Raw genomic sequence first — 18,709 nt, 5'->3', positions numbered from 1 at the left:
TCTCCCATAACAATGCCTTTAGGTTCCCTAATTTGAGACACTAAATCAAAAGTTTTTTCCAAAAAATTCTTCTACTACTCTTAGTATCAAGGGCATAGATATTTAGAAGAAACTATCTATCCAAAGACTTAGGGTCATAAAAGTTCATGAGCAGAATATTATCTTCATCAAAGATGAAATTGGCATCCAAGAAATCCTTTCATATAGTTAGCATACCACCAGAAGCCCAATCTGAGTTGATTGTCGAGTTCCTCAATCCTTTACCAAAGGAAATCTTTTCATCATTTTCATTTTTCATTTTAGTTTCCTGAATTAAAAAAGATTTGGCCTATGGTCCCTAATCATATTCCTAACAATTCCCTATTTGTGGATTCCATTGAGTCCACAGATGTTCCAGGAAATGATCTTCATACTTTAAATTTGCAGCATGATTCTTGGATGGTCTTCTAAGTCCCATCTTGAACATTCCTCCTTGCTTCTTCCTTTCTAATTTGGTTCACACTCTTCTTGCCTAGGGTGCTAGATTTGCCTCCAATATCAACTTTGGCCTTGCCCTTCATTGCTATAGGCAATACTGATAAAGGATCCTTGCTATTTTTCTTTTTCTTATGAATAACTTGAAACCATGGATTCTCATTAGAGTCCTTGCAACTATCAAAGAGGTCTTCCAAGAGAGATAAGTGCTCAGGAGAGGTGGCTGAGACCTTTTTAAAGAATCTACTAACCATCAAACGGGAGATCCCTTTGTTGATATTCCCATCCTATGAAACATGATCATAGGATGTATTGATCTCCACCACTATAGATTCCATTGAGATTTGATTCCCATCCACCTCTGTAATACTAGCCACATCCATTCCTCCATTGCACTCCAAAAATATTTTAGGAATTGGCCCACTACCAGTTATATCCTTTCCTCCATTATCCACCAAGTTGATATTAGGCAATGGCTCAAGGTCTATCAAGACGTTATTAACTTTCACCAAAGGGTCATTATGTTGTGCTATCCTCATAGAAGTAGCATCTCCTACCTTTTCATTACTAACCAAAATATTATGTTCCAAAGGGGGAGGCCCCTTGTCCTCTCCCCCTTGGTCCTTTTTATGTAACATACTTTCCTTCCACACCTTTCTGGGTGCCTCACCTGGGAACTTTTGGTTGTCATTATGTTTCCCCTATTTGAGTTTGGCTTTTTAGGCCTTTTCCTTATCTTTGACAATTAGGCAAGCCTTTGCTTTATGTCTTGCCTTTTGCAATGGAAACAAGAAAAAGGAAAATTCTCATAGTCAATCTACTATACTCGCTTACCCAGATGAGACTGGAACTCAATCACTTGAGGCATATCCCATCCTTCAAACACAACCACACATATTCTAGCATACATGAGTCTCTTCTTGGCTACAGTGACAAGATCAATGGAAAGAAGTTCCCCAAAAGAGTTGGCAATGCCTACAAGAACATCCTCATGCCAATATTCTAAGGGGAGTTTTGGAAGCCTAATCTAGACCAGGGCCTGGGTAAAAAAATCATTATTCAAATCAAGGTTGGAGGTCCACTTTTGGAGGATAAGAGTAGATTTACCCATAATCTAGTTGCTCGTGCAAAGAATCCTAGAATAATCCTCTAAACATGAGAACTCAAAAGACAAATCCTTTTGCCATAGCCATTACTTCAACCTACCCTTTTAACTCCCATTTGTTTCTAGCAAAGATCCTTACCACATCTATATTAGGTTGAGGGCCAATAAATTTTCCCACCAAGGTAGCAACCATACCCAAAATATTATGGTCAATGATTTCAAAAGGAACCTCTAAGGCAAATACCCCCTTATCTTTATTAGATTTATCAATGACCTTAGGAAAAGAGGACTTGCCTGTGGGTTTAACTCCAAAAAGGTTATTCCATCTCCCCTAGGCTCTAGGGGCCCCTCCTCCAGATGGCCTCTATGCCAAAACTGGGATCTCACTTGGGTATGGTTGCAAGTCACGTGGGTCCCCTTCATCTGCAACCTCTCCCTTCTCATCATCTTTGTCCTGCTCAATTCCCATAGACTGGAAACCCTATTCCAATTTGGCATTATTCCCACTCAAAATTTGATTCAAACTTCCTCCTGTTCCCTTTCCACTTCGCTCCACTCCACTCTACTCATTTTGAAAAGTTCAAAAATTTATACCTCACTTTCCAGTTGTCAACCATTGGGCATTAAACTCAAATTTGACCATTAAACAAAATGGTCACCTCTCATTTAATGCAAATGTCCTTTCTTCATATGGCATGAGAGATTTACACTAAGACCTCATAAAGGAAAGTTTATAAAAAGGATTTAAGGACATCTCATTGTTATTATTTTTCAAATAGGCATTAAAAAATTTCTACAATAGAGTAAAGCTATCACAAGTTAAAACTTCTAAGCTATGACAAAAAAATTCACAGGGTATGATAATTTGAATACAATTTATTATGCATTGAGGAGCATAAGTGACACTCAGTTAGGCTTTATGACCTAGGTGATCTGCACATAAGACTAAACTCTGAACCCCTACACCTAATTACCCAAAAATTGAAAGAGAGTTGTCTTGTGGAGGTTGTAAGGTTCCCAGTGGTTATCTAGGCTCTAGTGCTTATACTCAAGTGTATTTCTCAATATGACCTGTCCACACACCAGATAGGAATGCCCAACAATGAGTTGCTACTCACCATAGATAGGAACACCATGTAGAATTGATTTCAATTGACTACCAACAAAGTTTTTAATGAAATGGATTTTTAGAATTATGTGTTGAGCTACAATGAGAAGAAAATTGTGAATAAATGGAACCTATTAGCCACATGATTCTAGATGCTTAGGGGAAAAAAGAAAGCTACCAAAGACCTTATATGGCACTAATATAAAATGGGAAATCATAGACATCTTAGTACTATTTCCATGGTTGAGGGGCAATGGAGATGCCCTAAATTTTGTTGACCATTATCACTACTTGGTGCAAGTGGTGTGCACGAACAATGAGTATGTACATTGGGCTTAAATTTCGAGCAATCAACTAGCCTCGTGGTTTGTAGATTGTCAAAGTTTAGAGGTAGTCCTTTATATATACATTTTTAATCTATGCACTAGCTACCATTCAATTGTGACTTGGTCTACCCCATGCAAAAGAATTTGATTAGGAGATTCAAATATATGATTTCTACCCTAATCTTTAGCTACATATAAGTTATGTAGAGTTTTCAAAGGTGAACAATACCTTTTCCATGAGGCTATATCAAGAGAAGATTTCCCTCAAAGGAGGTTATTCCCTAAGGTTATTTTCATTTTCACCCAGTTTGGTAGTTATTTATTTAGTTCCATTCTTTCTCCTATATCAGGGTAGTCAAGTTCGATAATTTTCCATGGAAAATGCCAAGATATCTAGATGATAGAATTATCTTGATGGAGCTCTTCCAAGATATCCTAGAAGTAAACACTTTATACATAGATGCGCAGAAGGTAGTCATTTCTTTCCTAGTCAGCATTGGAGTCTATTCATGTGCATTAAGGTTGAATGCCAAAAACATGTCAAAAGCATTCAAAAGTATGAGATGGAGTCTTACAAGGTGTTGAGGATTATGTTTGACCTAGTAAATTACATAAGAGATAATCTATAGTTGGGGTTGACCTTTAGGCTTGTCCCTGAGCTCAAAGAATATTGGGTGAATTGTGACATTGAATTGGTGAGTAGATAAATATTTAATTCATGTATGATAGTTCCATAGGTGACAATGTATAAGGTAAATATTAATATTGAAGAGATTGACTATGATAGACAACAGATGCAGTCATCTACATATTTAAGGGAAATCAAAGATACCCCCATCGACTCTACCCCACCTTTGGAACCTACAACTCAGACATTGGATGAGATGATTTCCGACATCCTTCAAAGAATATATGAGAGGGTAGAGTGGACCAAGGTGAGGACGAAAAGAATAGGATAATCACCTTCATCTTCCAATCCCATAGAGGCCTCTCCTACCACTGCCACCATGAGCCCCATAACCACATCCTCTCTCATGATGGGTCCTATACAAACCATTAGCAAAGGAGATGAACCCCCAAATAAGCACATTCCCATCTAGCTTACATGTAGAGGTGGCCCAATCCCAAATATCAAAGCTACATGGGAAGAAGGGAAGGACAAAGAAAAATAATAGGGAGTCCAAACAAAGATGTGTGCTACCATGGAGGTAATTATTCTAGACAACTTAGATGGGAGTAATTCAGATAATGGAATTAATGGAGACTCATAACCACTTGAGATCCCACAAGCCCTAGGATGCCAAGGTAAAACTCCTATTGTTAATACTTCTACTAACACTTTTGTGTTTCCCTTCTCTTCTAAACATAAGTAAACTCCTCCAATGGAAAGGAAGCTCTTTGATGTAGATTCTCTCTACTCCTCACTAAATGTCTTGGTCATTGAGTCATGGCTAGATATCAAGTTGGAAAAGAAAAGGAAAAGAGAAAAATAAAGTTATCTCATCAAGGATCTAATACCTCAGACAACACAACCATCCACTCTATTCCAAAAGATGAAGAAGTCACACACCTTGGCTTCCTTTGGGAGAGATACCAACACCGACCATGTTATTATGGAAATAGCTAGACCCAAGGAGAACAAGATTTGGTTTCCTTCTCGCCTATAGATTTTAACATATGGGCAGATGACATGGGCCCTATCTGGCATGACACAATGGTTGGGATGTGGAATTTCACCAATCAACATATAGAGGAGGAGCTCAAGGAGCTGAAGATATCTAAAGCTCACCTAAAGGCTTCTAATAAAGAACTTTCATAGTATATCAGGCAATTTCTCACCCCACTAGCATCTTGTAGGATATTCCTCCACCGTCAAGCCCTTCAACCCATCTATAGAGGAGAACAAAGCTTAGATTTACAAACTATAAGAAGAAAGGCATTTTGGCTAAATTTGGTGTGGATGGGTCAAGGATATTAAAATCAAGGGCTTACCCTTGATTGAGAAGTTGGGCATGCTTTGCTAAAGGTTCATGAAATTAAATAGGATCATGTTCAAAAAACTTGAATCCCTCAAGAAAAATGTGGAGTAGTATAAAGATTCCATGTCACTACTGCATGAAGTCATGAGTTTGAAGGTTGGAAATGTCGTCAGCATAGGCATCCTAAAGAATGGTGATGAAAACTTGTTACATTAGATGTGATCTCTCAAATTTAAAATAGAAAGTATGGTCAAGGATGAGAAATAATTGAGGAAAGTACATGATTTGATGAAAAAGGAAGAGGGACCATTTTTGGGTACATTTGAGAGTTGCACATGGATTCTCACATGAGAAAATATAGTGAGGTGGTCGTGATTGATGAAGTGTCAGCAACAATTACTGTGTTATTGGATGAGGAGATTGATAAAGATGTTGAACCATTTGGTACTCATGAGACTGCAAAGGTCAAGATGTTGATGTAGATAAAGGTTCCAAAATTAGACAGGAAAAGGAAGAAGATGATAAAGAACCTGGAAGGCACATTTGGTGAAGCCCCACTAATAATTTCTAAAGGAAAGGAGAAGATTTGAGCAGTGAAGATGAGGATGAAGGTCAGAATGAAGAAGAAGGACCAGAAGGTAAAGACAAAGAGTTAGTGGTTGCCGAGCCTAAGGAAACCAAGGGTAAGAAAACTATTGTGGTAGACCCCAAAGAAAGATTTGAAGAAGATAGTTACCAAGCCTATACCCACACCATCAAGGGTCACAAGAAAAAGGTCTAGGGTAACTAGCACTATAGTTATTGAGCCACTAAAGAAGGGTGCTGTTAAAATCACCAAATATATACAAGGCAAGAGCCCATCAAAGAGAAAGGAAATCACTAGAGAAGCTAAGTCAAGCAAGCTAAAGAAGAAACCATGAAGGTGACTCATAATCACAAAGGATGAAGAAGAAGAGGAAGCAGAGAGGATTGAGTTTGATGACTTGAGTCAATTCAAGGTAGTAGTACACAAGGAGCCTCAAAAAATTGATGAGGTATGTGATAATATCAAAAATACTATAGCCCTATCATGTTTTCACTATATTAAGTATGAAAAATTGTGTAAAGAAGATAAGATGAATTTAGAAGAGGTTATGATAGATATGATTATGAATTTAAAATAAATTCCTATAGATCTACAAAAATTGATTCTTGAAGAATTGTACAATAAGATTGATGGTAAGTAAAAGTTTTCTCTAACCACTAAAATGTAAGTGAAACTAAACATAAAAAATATAATAGTTTCCACATAACCCATAATATATCTGAAATAAATATACAATTAAATTTCACATGCAAGAGAATAAACAACATTCCCACAAAAAAGTGACACAAGATATACCCTAGGAAACCCTCATTGAGAAAAAAAACCAACCTCTAAAAGTATCCATCTCCATGTATTATTCAACAAAAAAACCATTTCAATATAACTATGGAAACCTTCAAAGCCATAGCCAAAACCAAGAAATTCATGTGAACAAGCATGAATCCGCACATCCTATGCCATGCTTCTAACCTTCACAACTACTCCCTTGGTTAACCTTCAAGCCTTATCTTGCTTGAGTTTCCTTTTTTACTTTTTTCCCTTTTGTCCATTTGTCTTGTATCTATAACTACCCTTGTGGCTACTTATATAGTAGGAAGTCCCACAAAACCACCAAGTGGTATTACATAAACCATGTGCTACCTAACCCATTAACCCCACTTTTAATATTCGACATTTAATTATTTTCTCCAATATTAAATAATTACATCAACTATTATCACAATATTACAATACAACCCATCAAGAATATTTCATGAGAATCTCTACATGTTGCACATCCATCTAGGTGCTCCTAGGTGAAATATTTTATAATAAAATAAAATAATAATATAAACATTATTATGCAATGTGTGCAACACCCATAATCTCAATAATCTCCTACTTGTTGTATACATTGCATAGGGTCAATCGATAGCCACATAAATGAATAAATAGTAATCCCTCCTAACACATCCACCATCATGGATCAAAGTCCATCGATTCCTCCATCCTAGTACCTACAACAAAATCAAAGTACCCAACATCTCAAACATGAACGATCCCACCTCCTATTATACCACTACCACTAGACATATATAGAAACCATCCAAAGAGAAAGCCACCCAATTTGTCACATAAGAATCATTAAATTTTATACCAACTGAAATGTCAAGCATAAACACCTAATCCAAATGTAATCATATATATCCATATTTGTCAAAATGTCCATAGCTAAAATAACAACCACAACAAGTTCCAAACTCATCCTATCCATACCTCCAAAGGTATACCAAGTGAATCTCACGTCATCAACATATCAAACCTATAACCTACAATCACAAGTCTCAAGAGAAATACCAACCATATATACACTAAGAAGCTCCCACTACAAATAATAATGTCAAAACTATAACAAATCCACTCACAACATCTCAAAGAAGTGAGTCTATATAGTATCAAGGACATCTACAATACATAAACAAATAACAATAAAGAATAACTCTCATAAAAAGTCTCCAATTCTCTCTCAAGTTCTCCACAACTAACAAAGGAAAGAGATAAAGGAATAACCATGCCATCTCTCACATGACATACATGAAAAACAAATAATGATCACAATATCCAACCAATATCAAATTTAATGTAAGTGGAACTAAACATCTAGGAAGATAACAGGACCAAAGAGAAACCACACAAATCATAGCCTATATCATGTCCTTCTACACACAGCTCTAGATGTAAACTATGCAAGTATGATCTCCTCCATAAAACACCAATAAAGAAGCCACAACAACACCAAAACCATACCATATAACTAATCATGGATGTAAGCCTCTCACAAGAAGATCAAACTCATAGACCATTCTTAAGCCAAGGAATAACCATTCCTAATTGAAGGAATATGCCCAATATAAAACCATCTCCCAAACTCCACTAGCATTACAAAAAACATATACACAAAGAGATAACCAATGCTAATCCACCTTTCAAATGAACCCTCCAGAACTAACTCTTATACCATAGCTCAAGATCCATATCCATGAAAGATAGACATAAAATAATGTATCTAATAGAAACAATGGGCTATACATCTCAGGTAATAAACCACCAAGTAGACCAAGAGTGGGGAATGAGAATGTTCATCAAGATAATCCAAGTCTCCCACCAAGACTCATCTAAGATAAATCTCCTCTCAAGTCATATTAGGTCAATGCCCCTCAGACTTATTGCTAAAACCAAATAACTGTCTCAAAAAATACTTCTCTAATCCAAGAGAAATCAATGTCACCACCATCTCTAAGTATCCATGAGCACCTATAACCAATCAATCCATGCCAAATCCAAATGCAACATAGAAATACCATGAAGTATCCAAAAAATGATCAATGTGCTCAATACTTAGAAACTGAATCAAGATCAATGTCAAAGTTCCAACTATGGCCTCAAGAACAAAAACATGACAACATGATCCAAACCATCTCAACCAAAGAGATAACATGCTCCATATGAACATACTATAACATTTCAAAACTCTAAATGCGTATCAATTGTATACCATGAAATAATAATGAAGCCATCCACTCACCAAGGATAACATGCCAAATGAAAGCATAAACCACACCTTTACCAAGAACCTCATGAGTCCTCAAGATGCAACCATATCCACACACCATGAAGATAACCATCTCCACATACAATAAAGAACCATCTCCACACACCATGAATATAAACAAGAACCCCAAGAGTCCTCAAGATACAACCATCTTCACACACCATGAAGATTACAAGTGAACTATGCAAATGTCAAAGATGCTTTTGCAGCAATAGGATCTAAGACAAACCTGCAACATTTGCAAACACTCAATAAATATATCAATGCCAAAAAAATCCCACTCAACCATGGTACCAAGTCACCCATGGCATCATAAAATCCATCTCCTACATGAAGATCCCCCAAGTCTACACTCACACAACCAAAGTTTTAGTACCAAGTGAAACCAAGAAGGAACAAACCAAACCAAGAACTAATCCTATACTGCCACCTCATCACTATCACAAGCTCCCACTAAATGGCGTATCTAAGCTATCCATGACATCATGATGAAAAAAATCCTCTAACCATGAGAATCAACAAAGGCATCAAACCATCAAAAAAATCAAAGTGGACATCATGAGATCCTCAAAAGAAACCAACCAACCATTATCCTTAACTAAAGAAGATATACCACCATAACCAAATTAGAAATCCAAACCAATTAACATCAAGGATATACCTATATATCCAATCATATCATGCCAAAATCCATGGCACTATGATCATATCCATGAACCAAGCAAGCGAATCTCAAAGTGTCCAACCTATTAACATAAAATTGTCAACCACAATCCTCCGCCATGACTATACTTGGTAACAACATCTCATCCCTTCTACATGAAGAAAGATTATAAAATCATGGGATTTAGGGCATACACAACCCAAATCCAAGCCACCAATTTGAATATGCATCAATAATGAAAGATTAACAGGAAAATAAAACCCATAACCAAGCCATAAATGCAATCTATAAGTATAGACCACTTACAATGCAACACAACTTGTAAACCCAACAAGTCATCATACATGTATTCAAACCAAACACTAATAATCATATCATCATGAGACCAATCTTAAATATGAACTGAGTATACAATGACATCAAATCCAAATCTCCAAAATACACAATATCATAAACTCACAATGTTACCATACTCAATATATATCATAAACCATTCAAATCAATATATCATTAAATAAATCATGTCAAACCTACACCAATCTTGAATCAATGTATAGAGCTCTCCACGAGCTTTTTGTTGACTACTCAAAGTCCAAAATCTAACTTTTTATGCCCAAGTTATGCCTAAATTTGTGCTCAAAATAAAAAACATCTTATATTCAGGCTCTTAAAAGCTAACAAAATTTCAAAATCATATAATAAAATCTACACCAAGTTGTAGTTCTGTGAATAAGCTTTCCAACAATTGTAAGAAGTCTAAAATCTAATATCCTAAGTAAAAGTTATGGCTATTTTACTAAGATAGTATTTTTAACATTTTCATTGCATTTTTTTGTGACAAAAATTTTGACAGGATTACGTTTGATAGCCATCACAGGTTAAAACTAAAAAGCCTTTGCATTTTCTCTTCACATGGCCAAACTAGGGCATATTATATATCAAAATTTATGGAAAAACTAAGACGAATACAATGGTGAAGTTTGTTTTTTCCCAAGAGGACATTTTTGCAAGCTACCCCCTAAAGCTCTCATTTAAATGAAACATCCTAAAAATTCTTTTCATCCACAATTTCACATGCCCAAAATCTACCAACATCCCATCATAATAAAAAATCTAAAACCCTCAGATCTACAATAAACAACTCATATATCTTGCCCTTTCTTTTATCCTCTCATGCATTCCCATGGAATCAATCTAGGGTTACAACAACAAAACCATAGCTTTGATACCACTTGTAAGGAAACTTGCAACAAAATATAACCATTTCTACATAACCCATAATAGATCTAAAAAAATGCAATTAAAATCCAAATTCAAGAGAATAAACAACATACCCACAAAAAAGTGACACAAGATATACCTTGGGAAACCCTCATTAAGGAAAAAAACCCAACTTCTAAAAGCATCCATCTCCATGTATTATTTAGCAAAACCACCATTTCAATAGAACTATGGAAGCTTTCAAAGCCATAGTTACAACCAAGCAATCCATGTGAACAAATATGAATCCACACATCCCATGCCATGCTTCCAACCTTCACAAATTCTCCCTTGACTAACATGTCAAGCCTTGTCTTGCTTGACTTTCCTTTTTCACTTTTTTCTCTTTTGTCCTTTTGTCTTGTATCTATAACTGCCCTTGTGGCTGCTTATATAGTAGCAAGTCCCATAAAACCACCAAGTGGTATTACATAAACCATGTGCTACCTAACCCATTGACCCCACATTTAATATTAAACATTTAATTATTTTTCCCAATATTGAATAATTAAATCAAATATTATCACACTATTACAATACAACTCATCAAAAGTATTCCATGGGAATATCTACATGTTGCACGCCCATCTAGGTGCTCCTAGGTGCAATATTTCAAAATAAAATAAACTAATAATATAAACATTATTATGTAATGTGTGCAACACCCATAATCTCAACATGAAAAGAAAATAAGGGAAACCACATTGGCTTAGATTATACCTAAATTGAATAAAAGTAAGATTTGTTTAGCATTGACAAAATACATAAATAAATTTGTACCAAAGAGAAGAGCATATTTGGTATTGAAAAATAAGATAGAAAGTGTTTTTGAAGTGATAAAAACTACGTGGAAGAAGGTCTATGGTCTAATGCTTGTTGATGATGACCAAAAGGATGAGGAAGAAAAGGATGATCAAGAAAAGGTTGAGCTAGACACTACTAAAGATTTTGATGATGAACATGTAAATCTTGGTGATACCTTCAATAACCTAGTACAATTAAGTGAAGGGAAGACAAAGACTGTAACTATTGATGATGAACCTGACACTAGTCTTGTTAAGGAAATGGCAGAGGCAACACAACAAATTTTAAGCCAAGTTCAGACCAAGTTTGTGCTATTGTGAGTCCATGAAAAGTTGATGGACTCTAATCTTATATTAGTGCAAATAAAGGACTATCCAAAGATTGAGACATAGGTGGCAACTCAATTGCTCAAACTTGCATCTACTCATGTTGCTATACCAAGCTAGGTTGTCTGCCAGGGTAATGTATAGGTTAGTGTTACCGAGCAATAGAGTGTGTCAGTCAATACAGTTGAGGCAACATAAGATCCTATGCCAACTCAACATGCCACATAGGGAAATGTTGCAATAAATATCAAAGGAGAACATAAAAATGATGGCCATAATGTTCAAGAACAACAATCTACTACTAGTGAAGTAAGACCACAAGTCTTAGGACCCCACATTGAGGGAACAAAGGAGGTACAACAACAAAGTTCTACAATTGAACTCAAACCCACATATGAGTAGAAGTCAAGTGGAGTGCACAAGATGGCTGAGGACACAAGAATTGAGGTTTAGAGACTGAGTCTAGAATTACAAACACAAACTTTATAGTTATTCATGTCAAGCACTAGTACTCCTAATTCCAAAGGAAACAAAATCAAGAAGAAAAGAGTGTAGTCACCTATTGCATTTCAAGCTAAACCTATCATATTTGACAAAGGAGCATATGAAGATATTAAGTGAATTATTTGTAAGAAAGGCTAAGAAAGCCAAGTTGAGGAGGGAACGTCAAAAAAAGAAAGCACATAAATAGGCACTCTATGATATTGAGGACATATTTCTTGATTCATTTGTTGTTGATGATTTGGATGAGAATGCTCCCATTTTTGAGCAATTGATCAAAATTATGGAGAAAGTAACTGACCCAAAAATAGATGCAAATGAAAGACTGATGCAATGGTAAGAAAGAAAGTTTGAAAAGAAATTTATGGAGAAGGTTACAACAAAGATCAATGTTAGACATGTAGAGTTGACAAGCCTTGTAAATAATCTGAAAAGTGTTTCTCAAACATACATTATTTGGGAAGTTATGTGATTCTTCCCAATTTAAAAAAGATATAAGGGTGATGCAAGATAATCCTAGGGTAGTTGGAAATCTTGTACGATGAAGTGGTTGGACCTTCAAGTTGGAGAACTTGATTGTAGAAGGACTGGTGCTTGGTCACTATTGGGATGTTATTAGGTGTAGTGTTGGCCAAGGAGCTTAGTCATTGAAGGTTTTGTTGACATCTACATTGTTTCTTGGCATATATTTTATTTCCCAACACTTGAAGGAGCTTGATAGTGGTTGGATGGTGTTTGCTGATGCTTGACAATTTGATCTTGCCAAACAGAGTTCTTGCAGATTTGATCAATCATCTTGGTGCATTTAATATGTAAGGAGTCTGATCATGATGTGGAGAAATCATGGGAGCTTGTATGAACATATTTGGGTCTTGGTTATTTGTCTTAGGTGTATTTAATGGGTTTTGTAAGCCATCTAAGGTATTTGGTATTTAATATCTATTGTAGGCTAACTTGTGGCTTAATTATGTATTTAATATAAGTGTTTATTTAATTTGTAACTTGCTAGGACCACTTGTGGCTTAGTTGGGTATAAGTAGAGGGCCTTGTCAAGTCTTGAATCATGATCATTCAACATGGAGAAGAAGAGTAGCTGAGAGGAGAAAATTTTGAGAAGAGCTAGTAGTTGCGACTTGGGAAATAAGGAGATTGCTTGGTGGCTTGTGAGCACAAGTTTAGATCTCGCTAGAGGTTTCTACCAGATTATAAATATGGGCTAACTAGAGGTTGAACCTTTCAAGGCCTTGTAAAATTACTATTTTAATTGCTTTGTATTTGGTCATGACCCAGAAGGTCTTAGAGTTGGGCATGTTAAATGAAAATCCTATGATTCTATTATGAGAATTGGCATTGTTGTGGATTTTAATCTTTGTGTTATTATGTATATTTTGTTGCATGGTTAATTTCTAGGGGATAGGACATCTCCATTGAGGATTCTCCTACCTTGTCCTGCATCACATGGTATCATAACTTAAGTTTTCATGAGTGTGTAGACATATTGTTGAAGTTGAGACACTTTACACTAGGACCTGGGGTGAAGATTATCAGAGCAAGGATTTGGTTGATCTTGTGGATTTTTTGTAAAGAGGGTTTGTGAAGATCTTGGAAAATTCCTTCAAGAAGATTGAACCCTAGGGCAATTGAAGATCTATGTGATGTTGTGGAAGTAAGGACCTCAAAGAAGGTCAAAATAGATTTCAAATCTGAGATGGAGTTGATGAAGAATGAGATCATAAGGGCTATAGCTTGTGTACCTTTGCATATGGATACTGAAGATGGTTATGAGGAAGTTTTTGAAGACTTCAAGGTTGTTGGATCTAGCGGTGAAGACATAACTAATTGAGTTGAGAGATCTATGACTGATAGTGTTGTTTGACCAAAAAGATCTGACACTTCATTAAAGCTAAAGCATAAAATGGATGTTTCTAATTTATCAAACACTTTGAATCATAAAGGCCTGATTGATCAAATTGGTGTATTGGAAGCCTACTTTGAGTTAGAGGATACTGGTTATCCACTTAGATTTAGGTTGGCACAAACTAAGCTGAAAGGGCATGCTACTCTTTGGTGGAAAAAATTAAAAAGAGATAGAGAAGAGGAAGGCGAGATAAAGATCACTCGTTGGAGATTGATGGTGACAAAGTTGAAGGCTAAGTTCATACTTTCTGATTATGAACATGAGTTTTTTATGAGGTTTCAAAATTTGAAACAAAAGGATTTTTTGATGAAGGATTAGATTGAAGAATTCTACAAGTTGCCAATTCGGTCTGGACATAGAGAGTTGTCTAAGGAGAAGGTGGCTCAGTACATTAATGACTTGAGATTCAATATTTAGGATGAGATTGGTATGTTGATTGTTACTTTAGTCAAGAATTCTTATTAATATGCTCTGAAGACAAAAGATAAGTTGAATAGGAGACATCAAGATAGTTCTCATGGAAAGGAGAAACAAGATCATTTGGCAAATGATAAATCGAGTGCAAAAGATGAAGAAAAACCTATTGAACCAAGGAAGAGGATGGGTAAAGTTTTGTTTAAAGGTAATTGTTTTCATTGTGGTGAAGAAGGACATAGAGCTTATGAATGTTCATAGAAGGATGGTGATAGGAGAGCTGTTGTGGTGAATGAAGTTGAAGAGTATGACAATGAACATGAGTAGGAAGGGGAGAATTTGTTGGCTTAGTGAGTACTATTTGGTAAGAGGTCACTAGAAGCTGTTAGGATCAACCTCAGATAGAAATAATAGTTACATTTAAATATAACCAATATCATAAAATAATAGATCATAGAGAAGAAAACACAAGACACAAAGATATAATGTGGTTCACCCAACCCCTGGGCTACGTCCACCAACAATAAGTTTGATATTATTATTATCCAGTGATTACAATCTATAATCTCTTATAGCTCAATACTACCAGAAGAAGATATAATATCATCGTACATTAAGAAATCCCTAACCCTAAGACATTTTGTACAAGCTTTTTTCACTTACAAAATTAGGGCTAGAATAAGTCATCTAATAGAAAAATAGTAGCCAATGCCCTTTACAATAGTAGGGCCATTTTTGGCTCCGGGGTAGCGGGGGTGTTGCCCCTTGACCCCACCCTGTACTACAACAAGGAGTGCACCTGAGGTGTTGACCCAAACTCCCATAGAAATAATCTAGTGGGAAATTGCACTGAATAAACCTCTAAGTCTGATTAGGCTCCACATCATAGCAATCTCCCACTTGGAGACTAATCAAACTCCACAATGATAACCTCCCACTTGGAGACTAATCATAGCACCACTAAACCTATAGTTCCCACTAGAATATCAAACCACCTTGGACTCTGTTGTTCTTTTATTCTGTTCAGTCTAGAAGACCACCTGAAGTTGAAGAGGATTTCAACTCCTCCCTTCTTACTACCTTGGTAAACATATATGCTAGATTATCATGTGTATGTATCTTCTTCAACTTTAACTATCCATCATCCAAAATTGACTGAATGAAATGGTAATGTAACTGTATGTGTTTTTCCTTTGAATGTAGAGAAAAAATCTTTTCAAGATGAATGACACTCTGACTATATGTAAACAAATAATTATCCTTCTATGGTTGTCCCAATTCTTTCATAAAGAATTGAAGCCATAGCATCTCCTTGGCTACCTCTGTAGCAACAACATACTAAGCCATAACATCTCCTTAGCTACCTCTGTAGCAACAACATACTCTGCCTCTGTAGTGGATAAAGCATCAATCTTCTACAATTGAGAAAACCAACTCACTGTTGCCCCACCAATAGTAAATACATAATCTATAGTACTTCACTTGGTATCAATATCCCCTGCCAAATATTTGTCAAGATAGCCCTGTAAATCAATAGTAGAGCCCCCAAAATGTAAACACTTACTAGATATTCCTCTCAAATATCTCAGAATCCATTTGACTACATTCCAATGCTCAATCCCTAGATGACTCATATACCTTCTAAAAAATCCCACTACATATACAATATTTGGCCTAGTACATACCATAGTATACACCAAGCTTTGTATAGATAAAGCATAGGGTACCTTAGACATCTTATCCTCCTCTTTTTGTGTCTTTGGACACATCTCTTTAGTCAACTTCAAATGACTAGATAAAGGTGTGTTAGCTTTAGAATTATCCATAGATAAACATTGCAACACCTTCTCAATATAATCAACTTGAGATAAAGTCAATTTTATATTCTTTCTCTCTTTGCAAATTTTCATACCAAGGATTTGTTTTACTGCCCCCAAATCCTTCATATAAAATGAATGTGCTAACTATTGTTTTAACTCCTTAATGTGATCTATGTTAGACCCAACTACAAGTATATCATCAACATATAGACATAAAATAATGTAGTTTTCATCATCCAACCTTTTAAATTAAACAAAATGATCTAAATGACACCTACTATATTCATACTTGTGCATAAAACTATCAAATTTTAGATACCATTGCCGAGGTGCTTGCTTCAAGCCATATAAATTTTTCTACAATTTGCACGCCAAGTTTTCCTTACCTTTGACCTCAAATTCCTATGGATGTGCCATATATATCTCTTCATCCAAATCACCATGAAGAAAGGTTGTTTTAACATCAATATGCTCCAAACACAAATCTTTAGTAGCCATAATACTTAAAATAGTACAAATAGAAGTCATTTTAACAATAGGAGAAAATATGTTATCAAAATCAATACCCTTTTTCAATGCAAATACTTTTACAAATAACCTAGCTTTAAATATTTTCTTACCTCGATCCTCTTCTTTTAAGCTATAAACCCATTTATTTCATAAAGCCTTTTACCTACAGGCAACTTCCATAAATATGATGTCTTATTTTTAAGCAAAGAGTCCATTTCTTCTTTCATTGCAAACTCCCACTAAATATTAGCATCCACTTGCACAATGTCATCATAACACTAGGGTTCATTAATATCAATTAATAAAATAGAGTAAAAAGAGGGAGAAAATCTTTTTGGAGGTCTACTTAGCCTTGTTGATTGTCTAACATTCACTAGGGTGTGTGGTATTTGTTGTTATGGTTGTTGCAGAGCATGATGAAGTGCTAGAACATTATCTTTTGGAGTATCATCCAACACTACATAATCATTTTCTTTCTCCTCATGTTGCTACAATAGATTTTTGTACAATACTTTCTCATTGAATATGATATTCCTGCTTCTTACAATTTTACAATTTTCAAAATCCCAAAGCCTATAACCAAATTTATCAATGCCACATCCAAAAAATACATATTTGTTTGACATAGCTTCCAACTTGGTTCTATTTTCAAAATCTATGTGTAAATTCTTCACAACTGAAGGTTTTGAGAAAAGAATAACTCACCTTCCTACCAGTCCATGCTTTCTCTAGAATACCACAACCCAAAGGAGTAGAGGGACCTCTATTAATAAAATATACAATAGTATTGATGGCTTCCACCTACATGTTTAAGGGCAACCCAACATGTAACCTCATGCTCCTTTCACATTCCATTATAGTCATGTTCATCCATTCAACCACTCCATTTTCCTGTGGAGTCCTTGGAATAGTTTTTTGTTTATGAATACCATTAGTGGAGCAATAATCTTCAAATTCATGACTGCAATACTCACCACCATTATAAGATCTAAGACATTTTAATCTCTTACCAATCTCATTTTCAACCAAGCATTTCCATTTCTTAAAAGTTTGAAATACATCAAATTTTTGTCTAAGGAAATAAATCCGTACTTTTCTACTTGAATCACCAATAAATGTAACATAATAATAAGAGCCACCAAGGGAAGATACTTGAGCTGGTCTCCATATATTTGTATGCATAAGCTCTAATTTCTCATTTTTTGTTTCCTTCCCACTCTTTACAAAACTCACTTTGTTTCGTTTCCCATACACACAACTTTCACGTAAATTCATATTGACACATTTCAGACCTGGTAAAACTTTCATTAAATGAATTAATTTCATATCTTTCCCACTCATGTTCCCAAATCTATAGTGCCATAGCATTGTATCAGAATCTACAACAACTATTTGTTCTCCTTGCTCAACTACAACAACTATTCCTGAACATTCATTTTTAACTGAAACAATCAAAGTAGAAGGAACAATATGACCTGTACAAAGATATAAGGTGCGTACTTTTACACCTTTTTCTACTACAAGGGAACCTTTTGAAACTTTTCAATTTTTATAATTAAAAGCAACTACACAACCCTCATCATTGAGTTGCCCTACTAAAATTAAATTCCTACTCAACTTTGGAACATGTTTCACCTCATGTAATGGCCAATGATTCCCATTTTCCAACTTAATCTCAACTTTTCCCTTTCCAATAGTTTGACAGTGTTCATTATCCCCCAAATAAAAAAGCCCAATATCCCCTTAGACATAATCAATAAAATAACCTCTATGAGGCATAGCATGAAATGAAGCCCCAAAATCTAAAACCCAAGAGTCATCAA

This window comes from Cupressus sempervirens, chromosome 10 (genome assembly GCF_028749045.1).
Source record: "Cupressus sempervirens isolate cs-2001-9-10 chromosome 10, ASM2874904v1, whole genome shotgun sequence".
NCBI classification, from domain to species: domain Eukaryota; kingdom Viridiplantae; phylum Streptophyta; class Pinopsida; order Cupressales; family Cupressaceae; genus Cupressus; species Cupressus sempervirens.
Note: the sequence above shows the minus strand (reverse complement) of the source record.